General features: G+C 37.2%; 1 pseudogene; it reads left to right on the forward strand.

Moving 5' to 3' along the window:
• Nucleotides 1–7,984: 7,984 nt before the first annotated feature.
• On the forward strand, nucleotides 7,985–8,799 carry LOC116200649 (annotated as a pseudogene).
• The last annotated feature ends 3,723 nt before the right edge of the window (nucleotides 8,800–12,522 follow it).

The following is a 12,522-nucleotide window of genomic DNA, read 5'->3' on the forward strand; positions in this document are numbered from 1 at the left end:
AATCGTGCAAAGTAGAGGACCACTTTGATGTAACTGAAAAGTTAGGAACTAAATTGATGTAACCGTGCAAAGTCAAGAATGAAATTGATGCAAAAGTGTAAAGTCAGGGGCAAAATTAATGTAAAAAATAAGTTGGGGGCGAAATTGATACAACTTGTCAAAGTCAGGGATAAAATTCCCTATTTATTCATTTAGCTATTTATTATTTGCTTAATTTGAGCTCATAATTTTTCTGGCTGGAGCTGCTTTGGAATCTTCCTCCGGTTTTGATATGGAACTTTTGTTTGTTGGTCAGCTCCATTCTGATTCTCTCAATCTTAAAACGGGATAAACCGACAACCTTCACTTCACACACCAACACCCCCCCCCTCCCCCCCCAAAAAGGAAAAAAAAAAAGAAGAAGATAAGTTGGGCTGACAAAGGCCCATCCTACTCCATGCTGGGCCGGTGGACTCGTTAGGGCCCCATCCTCTACCACCGGCTTAATGCCCACGGTTTAAGTCCTACTGATGAGTGACCCAATAGACCATCAACTGGATTTGAGGACGTCTTTTCGTCATTGCACGTCGTATGACCGTACAATCGAGCAGTTTGCCTATCCCTATCATTCTTCTTCTTTTCTTTCTTTTCTTTTGTTTTTTTTTTAAATTCATATGGTGACCTAACGGATATCATTAGTTGAGCTCGGTATGAAAGCAGTCAAGTGATTATGGGTAATTTACACCAAAAGGCCTAAGTTTTCACTTCTGTATGAGACAAATTGGAAGTATGGGACGAATATGAGATATAGGTGAAAACTCATGCCTTTTTCGGTGTAATTTACCCAATAACTTAAGTTGATTTTTTTAGTGAAAAGTAGTTATATTAGTGGAGTCGATATATTTATTAGGCTCTGTTTTAGAGAGTGACTCCTTTTATTTCAAAATTATAAAGGGTTCATGGGTCTAGTGCAATAATAGAACATAAATTGAAATAAAAGGCCTAATAGGTCTCACCAATCATGATCGAACGTAATTTAAGACATCTTGGTTCAGAATCGGCGACTTGTATAAGGCGGTGTTTGATAAATTAACTTTAACCACTAAATTAGTTAAGAAAATAAATGTATAAGAGAGAAGAGGAATAATAAGGATGGAAAAATATTTCGTGAGGAAAAAGAGTACCAATAAGTGAAAAATAACTTATTTAAGTAAAAAAATTTCTTACTCATTAAGTGGCTTTTTTTTTTCAATGGGTAAAAATAGTGGGAGACGTTGTTCCCACAATTCCGGAAGAACGAGTATTAAAGATTATTCTTCCTCCTAACAAGTGCATTTCTTGAGATTATTTTTTCTCGGAAGATCGAGTATTAAAGATTATTCTTCCTCCTAAGAATTCAACCAATTCTTTGAGGATAAGTCCGAGTGGTCGTGCCGGTGGGCTTGGTATCAAGTTGCTTAACTAGTCCAACTACAAGGTTGAGAGAGGGCTTGTATGAACTCTATGGAGTTACATCTCGTAGAAGAAGATCTATGAGATGGCGTTAATACGAAAAGCATCAAAAGTGTGATGGCAACAAGCAAAAACTCAGATGCTCTCTAGAAGTGAAAGCGATTGAATCCAAAGGTTGAGTTCGTCTTAAAGAGGTCAACTACTCATAATTTGTTCAATCATATCGTGGAATGCAAGTCTGCTCACAAGATATGGAAGACACTCAAGAAGTTGTTCAAAAGGAGGGATGAGGCTCGGTTGTAGCACCTGGAAAACGAATTGGAGAATGCTCGGTTCTGCTTCAGAGGCTCATTGACGTGCATTTGTTCGTTGTGAAGCCAGTTGCAATCTTCAGGGACAAGTTATCTAGCCAACAAGTAATCCCGTATGGCTAAGCATATTGAACCGGAATATCCCTTCATTCGAGAGAATTGAAGGTTCTTGATGGTATAATGTCAGCTCTGAAAATGTGAAGTCAAGAGAATGTTGTTGGTATTTTCACAAAAATCACTCTCCAGAGGGCCATTTGAGTTCTTTTGTGACGGACTTGGATTGGTATCGAAAAAACTAATTTAAGTGGGGGGTGTCAAATAATTAAAGCTGATTTTTTTAAGTGAAAAGTAATTTTTTTGGTTACAAAAGAGGTTCATGGGCCTAGTACAATGAAAAAAAATTCTAATGACTAATAAATGAGCATGGATAATCCTACTAACTATCGAATCTAAAACCTCTTGATTATCAAGCGAGAACGTGCGTTAATTCCCTCTTTTGATAAGTAAAATATAATTATGTTAATAGAGTAGACAAACTTATTTGGCTCTTTCTGTCTTAGAGAGTGACTTTTAGTCTATCAAACTAATGTTGAATTAATTTTCTATGTCGCATTTACGTACCCTATGACTGTCTCCGGCGATAATGGCTATTGCATATCTGGTGCTAGGGGGCACGAAGAGAGACGCGCAACAGGCGTCTATGCCGTTGGGACGGTCTCCTTAGGTCTCCACACGCGGAGATCGGTCTCTCTACAAAGAGACACGCCTTTCTGTAGAGAGGTCAGTCAACGGCTGTTGCGTGGCAGTTGTAGGGCCCACCCGACTGCCTTTTTCCATTTTTTTAAGAGCCGTTGGGCTATTTTAATTTAAATTATATATGATAATTTATATTTAAATAATTACATAAATAATTTATGTATTTTATTTATTATTAATTTCAATAATATTTTTATATTTTCATTATTTAATTTTTTAAATTAGGTGTTATTAATTTAATTAATTTAAAATTATTAAAAATCATCAATTAATCTAAATTTGAAAAACCAACTGTTGAAATATGCTCGGAATCATACTTACCATACCTGCTACATAAAATAGTCGTTAGTCATGTAATTTTTTTTTGCTTAAATCGACGTCATGTAATTTTATTTCATTGCAGTCAATTAATATTTTATTATTGTCTATTTTTTGAATAATTATTTAATTATGGTTAATTAATTTAATTATTATTAATATATATATATATATATATATATATTTTATATAATATTAGACCATCTCCATTGGGGCAAGAGATGCGTGTCTCTCTATTCCACGTGGCGTACAGAGAGACGCGTCTCCTCGGTGGAGCAATCTCCACGTACCCGCGTTCGTGGAGACCCATCTATCAGCAGAGAGATGTCTTGGGGCCAATCCAAGGATGCCATTGCAGCAACAACTTTTTTTTTTTTTAATAAATAAAGAAAGCAAAGAGTTGTTGGCTCTTTTGCCATGGGGTTTGTTGTTCCAGGTCAAGTGGCAGGCAGTGGACCACACAAAGATTAAAGTAATTTTTTATTTTTTAAAAAATAATTAAAAACTGTGGGACTACAATAGAGATTGGATGAGAGATCGACTATATTTGATGTGGTGCTTATATAGCAAAAATCATGCCCACTTTAGAGAACCATAGAGTCTCTCCCTATGGAGATGGTCTTGGCTATATTCATTTAATTAATATAATATGTATGTGAGTTCTCACGAGAGATTCACAAAAAAAGACGGCTATTGAAGTGAGAAGTCTCTTTTTTTCTCGAGTGTGTCTTTATCTGACGTGACGTCTCCTATATAATAGAGATTGACCCACTTCAGAGACTTGGGGCGTCTCCAATTGGAGATTGAACGTTAGTCACTAATTTGCCGAACAGAAGAAACATCTCCTTTACAGCACTTTCACTCTTATTCATTTGTTCTTGCTTTTTTCTGGTTTTGTCTCCTTTCACAAGTTCGGTTATGGTCATTGTTCGGGGGAGAAATTGTGTTTTCTTTCTGCTATATATATATGTACTCTTATAGCGCGCGGATAGAAAATGGATCGTGACATGCAAATTAACACGATTAGGAAATTAAATTGGAATCGCCAGCTAGCCGGGAGTGGGATCGGGAAGGGAAAGACGAGGCGTATGTTAAATTGGGTGCCGGCCTGATCCGGCAGAGGCGTTTGTTGTATTGCCAATTTCCAGACAAGTGGGAAAGCAAATGTGATGGGATTGTCGGGTTTGATATTATATCTCTATTGGGGTACTAATGGACCCCCTAACTCTCTCTCCTTATTTTTTTCCCCCCCCATCATTTAAAGTTGTTGTCTCCATTACATTTTTTTTTTCGTATACTATCTTGTATGTACGTAATACAATATATAAATGAAATGGAATGGTCATATAAAGTTCATGTAATAACCATTCTTACAAGAGGGGTCCAGCTTAATTTCTGCAAACTTAATTCGTGTAATGAGTCTTCATGATGCAATTGTTCTTAAGGTATTTCTTATTTCTCAATTCGTCCGTTATATTTTACTATATCATTAAGGGGGATACCCAGTGGGAAGATTGATAGACATTATGATAATTTGTCATCATGCTTAGTATACATATTGCTTCGGGAAATATTACAATATATATGTAAAAAAGAAAAAGGATAGCTAGGTCATGGAGTAGTGATATATATTAAAAGGAAAGTGATTGATCCGATTCGGCCATTAGAGCTAGGGGAAATGGGGGGATCTCCAAAATAAAGAAAATGAAAAACGAAATGAAATGAAAAGAAAAGAAAAGATAAAGAAAAGGCCATTATATAATTTTGTTTTGCAAGTTCGATCAATTGGACATGCACTAGGAGATGTCACCCCAACAGCACCTACCATTATCCCATTCGCCCCAGATGCAAGATCGATCGCGAATTTGGGGGCGTATCTTTTCGCAAAATACATATACATATAGCTTAATTGACTATACCTCCCAAGGCCAAGAGCTAGCGGATGCGTCTGTGCGTGTGTAAGAGAGAGAGACGAGAGACGAGAGACGAGAGAGATTTCCATAATATTCTAACCCACTGCCCACGGGGCCCTTTAAATTAAGCACTAGACCCAGGCACGGCCAAGACATGCCGAGATTCCATTCCTTAATTCAATCCAAGACTAAGCGGGGACAAGTGTTCGATGTTCGTTGATTGTTCTATAACTCTTTTACGCTAAACATATTCATTTGTGAAATCTTGGTGTTTGTTCCGATTAGATTGATCGTGTTCAATTTTATGTATAGACATTTCGCGTACTCTTGTCTATATTCTTTCCTCCCTATTGGAAAATTTTAATGAACAGAGAAGTACTTTGGTACGTTTGGTTACTCCCTCTGCGTGCACGCGTGACCCTCTCTGCCTATGAGTCTGAACATTTCCAATGCAGTGCAGCTCCTCCTCATATCATCCTTTCTTGGTCTCCTTTTTCTTATTCCTCTCTGGCTTCATCCAGAAGTCTCTGAGTTTCAAAGCGGCGAGTTGTGCCATTGCACTAATTAGCCTTTCTCGGCCAACTAGCTACAATGACGAGAAAGTGTATGTTGGGGGGGGGGGGGGGGGGGCGTGATCGATCCGAATATTTATAGGCTTTCCTAGGATCAGTCAAGGCTTGTTACGGAGGCAAGCTGTCCCGCTCCGACTACTAAGTTCGTGCTCAGATCGTCGGTCCTAACTTTACTGCCAGGTAGTAAGCAGTCAGGCTGTTTGGGGAGGCATCAGTCAAAGATGAGGTAAAAAAGTCTCACTCATTTACAACAACAACAATAATAATATATCTCACTTTTGTTGGCCAGAAAAGTGAAACCAGAGATTTGTTCCCCAATTAAAAAAGAAGAAAATCTTTCACCTAATTTATTTTTTTTATAAAAAAACTCTTCATTTCCAGTTATATATAAAAGAGATCCACGGACCAAATATAAGAACACGAAAAATGAAACAAAATGGTATGGAAGTCGCACTGACGAGAATTGAATCCAAAATTTCTTGATTCTACGTTGGTGATTAGTGACATTATACAAAAACCGTCCCTTGAATATATCTCTTTTTCCCTAAAGGGCAAAGAGAAAAGAACAGAGAACAACTTTTTTTTTTTAATCAAAAGTAGGAAAAAAGGGAAAAAAGTTACCTGAAAAATATACATATTAGAGGATTAGCAACCTCACGGACTCTCGCTTGTCTTCAGGGCAATACGATACCAAATTAATTTACATCGTAGCTAGCTAGATAAAGAAAAGACACTGCTGCGTGTGCTTCAATGTCCAAATTAGTTATGCATGGGAGCAAGGGGGTGTAGCATATGTACCCTGATGGGTAACATGCATGCAACATATGATCTATATTCTTTCTAACGATAGATGAATTATAATTAGATGACAACTGCAGCAAAATATTCTCACAACCAGACTGGATGCAGACATATCATCGAATTTGTAGACGTCACAAACTTTTATCTTTCGTAACATGCAAATTAGAGGAACATCAGTCATTATCTTGCTAACTAATTTGATGGTTCGGAATATTTCCCTTATTTCATTTTGATACACCCCGTTTTGTCCTTGGAGTAGGCATTCTCCTATGATCTTGCACAAAAACCCTTTTATGTACAATGGTAAATAACGTAGGCAATATGCTGTAGAGAAAATATTTAATTAGTGTATGAATTAACATCCAGCTTTCATTATATAATTCGATCATTCAATTTTTTTTTGGGTAGATTAAGATCATTCTATTTCATACTAGTCATTTAACCACGGCAACATGATTATATATTTTCCTTTTTCTTTTGGTTGAACAATATATATTTTTCCTTTTAAATTTGTAAGTGAGTGGAACATCGTACATATTAATCTGGCCAACAGGAAAAAAAAAAGGAGAGAATTTATCTGACATCATATATATATTAATTAGCTTTTTTTTGGTAGATACTAGATATATATATATAAGTTAATAAGTGAAGCCCGAGGCCGACAGCCTATACAAAGGCAAGCCTGCCTATGAAATAAGGCAGATTTTATTAGAACCCTATTCAATAAGAAATGGAAGGTTTTTCTTTCCTGAATCACAAATATATACATATACATACATATATATATATATCGAGATAATTGGAGCAACGTATATATATATGTGTGTGTGTAGATATACATCGACTTGTATAACCAATTTCAACTAAATGCATGCATATGCCTGCCTGCCTTTACTTGATGAGCGTGAGTCCCTTTGTTCACTTGTTCCTTTTTCCCCGAATAAAGAGATTCAATTAGGTCTCACCAAAAAAAAAAAAGATTCAATTAGGCGACTATCTCTTTCTCCAAATTAAAACATATATATGTTATTATATTTATATGCAAGACGAGGGAGATGAGTTTTTTTTGGGTGAATAAGAGAGATGAGTTTTCGTTTCGATACCTTTGCCGACTTGCTTATTAAATGAGATTATTGTAATTAAGTTTCATAATTATGTCAATATTGAAGAAGTATAACTCCAAAAGTTTACATCTTTCAAGTGGTGTTCGGATAGTGAAGGGCAACGAGTAGACTTGTGACCTAATTATGCTTGATCTATCCCACCAAGTTAATTATTAGAGTAAAATAGTACCTCTTAAACCCAATAGGATTGGCTTGGTTGGTTCTTCAAGCGGGTCAGTGCTTATTCCTCTTAAATAAAGTTTGAAGAGCTTTACTTTTACCTCTTAGTGAGCTGACCTGATTTGAATTGGACAAAAATTAATACGTTCTTAAACAAGGTAAAATTATTAATTATTGAAGGACAAGGCACATTGAAATCTATAATAATGCGAAATTATTAAGTTGAAGACATGCTAACTAAGAGAAGATATAGTTGTACTACTACTTATCCAAAAAAAATAAAGAGCTAATGACACAAATAGGCATGTGATTTGCTCTTTTTCCCACATCTAGCTCATGTTTTGAATAATTACATAAACATGCATGTGATTTGGAATTTAGTCCCGCATCTATCATTCCGTCAAGTTCTGAAAAATCCCATTAAGCGATAATGTGGCACTTTGACTGGCCCACCAGTGCTAACATGGAAGGTGGCTGACAATCTCTGGGACCCATTCGTCACCCATAACCTTCATTTCTCTCCAAAACTCCATCGTCTTCCCTCATTTCCCACCTGCTATCCTTCCAACAGGACCCCTATGGCCTCACCTTCACCCTAACCTCTCGGTCCTCGGACGTTGCTGAACTATCTCTCCCGCCATGTCAAGCTCTGCCGCCTCTCCAAGTTCAGTACCGTCTCGATGGTGCTCATTTGCATAGACTCCAACGATCCCATCATGCAGGAGGAAGCTCTTAGCTTGGTGCTCAACCTCAACCTCAATGACGATAACAAAGTCGTGCTGGTCACTGAACGGGCAATTGGGAAGATAGCGACTGCACTGAGGGATAATTTGGCCAGTTGCAGGGCCCTCGCTGCCACTATCATCATGAGCCTCGCAGTTGTAGAGGTGAACATGACCTTAATTGGGGAGTAACCTTTGGCAATTGTGTCTCTAATTGCCTTCATGAGGGACGGGAATGATCGGGAAAATGAGGCCCTTTCTGTCTTGTTTGCTATCTGTTCATTCTCTGATAATAGGAAGCGGGCCATCGCTGGTGGGGTCGTCCCAATTCTTCTTGATATCGTGGATTCTGGCCTTAAGAGGGCCATAGAGGTGTTGGGTTTGCTTGCCAAGTACAAGGAAGGGAGGGGAGGCGTTGGATTTCTCTCTCTTTCTCTCACTCCCTCTGTTATTTATGGATTTGGATGTTGTCGTAGCTGATTTGATTATGTGGGTTTGAGAGTCTTATTCATACCTTAGATCGATGATTTGCATTTTCTCGTAAAGGCTCTTGAGTCAAGGTTGATTACTTGATAATAGGATATCATTTATAGCTAAATGGATAGACTTCAAAGCCTTTTTGTGCTTCTGTAAAACGTTTTTATACTTCACCCTCCTACGCTATATGTTTCTTGATTCCCAGTGTTGGATGATATGGTGGCCACTTTGTTGTTTGGCTTTCATTTCGGATGGTTACCTCGTTTCCTTTGCATCCATGCCGCTCCCTTTGTTTCCTTGGTTTTGGATGTCCTCGGCCAATGGCGGGGAGGGGAGGAAGCTCGGGAAGGAAAAGATTGAGACAAGAGTGAGGAACACGAGCCATGGAGGGAAGGCTATATTGTAATCAACAGCTTGTTCTAGCCTTTCTTTGCCTCGATTCGTATATGTTCTTTTCCAATTGTCATGCTGATAAGTGGAAATTAGGGTTTTGATCGAATCATTCTGAGTAGAAATGGAGAAAGAGGGAATTATCGTGCTGAGCTTGGTGAATGGAAGAGAGAGAGGGAATTGTTGTGCCGAGCTTAGATGAATGGAAGAGAGAGAGGCCGGAGGTCTCAGATGAAGGAGGATATTGCCTCTTTCATGGCATTACGGAAGGAAATGGGGTTGTGGGATGAGTGTTGGGGCCCACAAATTACCAACTAATTCCTACATCAGCAATAGTGGGCCAACAAACGTGCCATGTGAGGACTTAACGGATACTTTTGATGGAAATGGAGCATTAGGACTAAATTGCAAACCACGTGCATGTTTGTGTAATTATATGAACCATGTGCTAGATGTGGAAAAATGAGAAAATTACATGCCTATTTGTGTCATTAACCCAAAAATAAAAGATGATATAGTTGTACATGGATATCAAATATTTTTTCGTGGAAAACAGAGGTACTTTTTCTTTGGCTAAATATTTTTAAAAAAGCTACTTAAACATGAAATTGTGGTCCAAAAAAGAAAAAAAAAACATGAAACGAATAATATATATGTACGGGACCCAGCTTTTTAATCTTTGTACGATTTGAATTCTCAATTCTCCAATTGAAAAAAGGAAATATAAATATATATATAATAGTGCCGGAAGAGTGAACTCTTTTTTTTTTTTAATGAAACGGAGTCGATCGGCAACGTCTGAATGAAGCAAGGTAAAAGATAAAATGCACGAAAAAAAAAAGAAAAAAATTATTAATGATATATGAAAAAGTAGAATAATAAAAAATATGTTCGTTCGGCTAAAAAAATCTTTCAATTTTTTTTTTATATAATATCAATATAGATATGTAAGAAGGCTTATAGATAGAAAGATAAAGAGCGGACCAACGTGAGTTGGCTTAAGTGGTTCGGTACTTGTTTCGTTTAAACGAGGTCACAAGTTCGAGTTCTTGTAAATACAGAATATTCATGCTGTGAGAGTTTTACCCTTTAGTGGATCTGACTCTACTGAATTAGTCGGATTTCAATTGGACTTCCGGATATTAGGATTTACGCAAAAAAAAAAGGTAACGGGAGGGAATACAAAAATATATAGACTCATAATGAAACTTAAATGAAATTTATTTCGTACTAACTAATAGGATGGGTAGATTTGTCATTTTGACAATCACAAGTTTGACTTAAAACCTAGCTACCAAAGGAAGAGCTCCTCCCTTCCCCTCTCTGCCCTTTTATAAATAAGGCTTCTTCTTCTGCTACTATCCCCTCACACAGCACCTAATATATATGCTTTGCTTTGCTATTGCTTGCTATGGTTATAGCTCTTTTCCTAGCTCTTCCTCTAAGAGATGATGCTAGCTAGCTTTGGGTCTTGTATTGACTGAGCAGAGCTCGATCGACCAGCTCTCCTTAGTATTCAAGCCATCTAGATCTCACCCCATTTCCACGGAGAGAATAATATCGATCATATGTATATCTATATATAGCCTCCCCGACGACCGCTCGGATGTCTGGAGAATTGATGAAGCTCGTATATCTATATATAGCCTCCCCGACGACCTCTCGGATGTTTGGAGAATCGATGAAGCTCAGGAGGGATAGCGCCATGATCATATGTATGCTACTTAGCTGTGGCGCTATCTATCCTGAGTTTCACGGGTTCTCCTTTCTCTCTTATCCATGTCAGGACACAGACCGATGCTCGGTAGCAGCGTCTCTAACAATAACATCGATTTCCTCGGCTTTGCATATATAGGTATGCATGATCATGATTCGATATATATACATATATGTATTATATAGCATCCATGATGCTTCAAGTCATGCAGGCATGATTTGGAGACGAGTCTTCTCCCTTTCTTTTCTATGTTTTAATTCTCCATTTTTTACTAAAAATTAACTAATTATTCTTCTTCTTTTCTTCTTGGTAGAATTCTTCTATTTCTTTTTGGTAGAAATTACAAAGCTAATTAATTAGTTTCTGAGCTTTCAAACCAACACCCACTCCCCCTCCCCCCGGCCCCCCCCCCCCCCCCCCCCCCCCCCCCCCCCCCCCCCCCCCCCCCCCCTCTCTCAAGAAAAAAGAAAAGAAAAGAAGTTTTTGTGCGTTTCTCTGTCGCCTTAGATTTCACTCAAAAAGAAAAAAGATTAAAAAAAAAAGATTGTGGACACACTAAATATATCTATATATAATCGTTAATTTCTATGTATTCTGTAGGGACTTCTTTTGATAAACATTGCTTCCTTTATTTTGATCGTTGAGCTTGCAAATATGTATACGCTTAATTAAAGTCCTCTTTTTGGCCTTTCAAGATCGGCCCCTTTGGCTTATTTCGTCTCTGTAATTGCTTGATTTTTAGGACAATAATGAAGCCAAACATGAGGATTGCTGAATAATATAATGCATGCCGTCACCAACTTATCCCTGTGAAGATTGATGACCTGTTGGAATTTAGACCCAAGATTTTTTTCTTTCTTTTTATTTTGGGTGATATAAACCAAGAAATAAGTCTACAAAAATGAAAAAGAAATTATAAGTGGAAATGGAAAATCAATATATAGAATAGAGTACTTTAATTAATTAAGCTGGTGCTTTGTTTGAACCTGGATCGGAAAGCCCGCCTCTTGTCTCACTTATACATGCTTTATACATATTGCCGTATTGGGGTTTCTCTTCTTCATGATCGAACTAATCTCCATCACTCAGAAAACATGTCGATTTGCATTTTTTTTTGGATGAATTTTTGGGTGAATCGATTTGATCATATTTCCCCTTTGAATATCTTTCTCTAGCTTTAAAAAAAAAAAGAGAGTAAAGCTAGCTAGTAGCAAAATAAATTCAGGGTATATCTTACACTCACGTATTTATATATAATTATCCCGCACAAATATTTTATGCCTCCCTTTCTTAATTTGAAATTTATTATATATATGAGTACATGCGCGCTAATTGCTATAATATTTAATGTGATTGTTATTTGGTAAGAATATTATACATTTATGCATAATGATAATGTCACATGCTGCCTCTATGGGATGTGTATATATCTGCTTGTATGTGTATATATATCAAAATTAGTATCATCAGGTTGGCCACTTAAGGGTCAAGTAGTAGTGTGTGTGTGAGTATATATATATATATATTTATATTTATATGGTTGGGCTGCCTGTAGATATATATGTATGATGTGGGAAAGTGGGCGAGTTGTAACTTTAGGGCACAATGTGTGTCCTATCACCCGGAGACAAACCAACCATTTCATATTTAGCACTTGATCTAATTCGTCTTTTAATTTGGTTGCTTACAAATTAATTATGTACGTGTTCTTAGTTATATATATATATATATATACACACCTTCTTCATCAATCTTCTATCATGCGAATCTTTGGGCCGTATGGTGGGGACAAGCTTGATTTGAATTCAGATTTTTGCTAATATGACTTTGT

The sequence above is a fragment of the Punica granatum genome, chromosome 3, assembly GCF_007655135.1.
Source record: "Punica granatum isolate Tunisia-2019 chromosome 3, ASM765513v2, whole genome shotgun sequence".
Taxonomy (NCBI): domain Eukaryota; kingdom Viridiplantae; phylum Streptophyta; class Magnoliopsida; order Myrtales; family Lythraceae; genus Punica; species Punica granatum.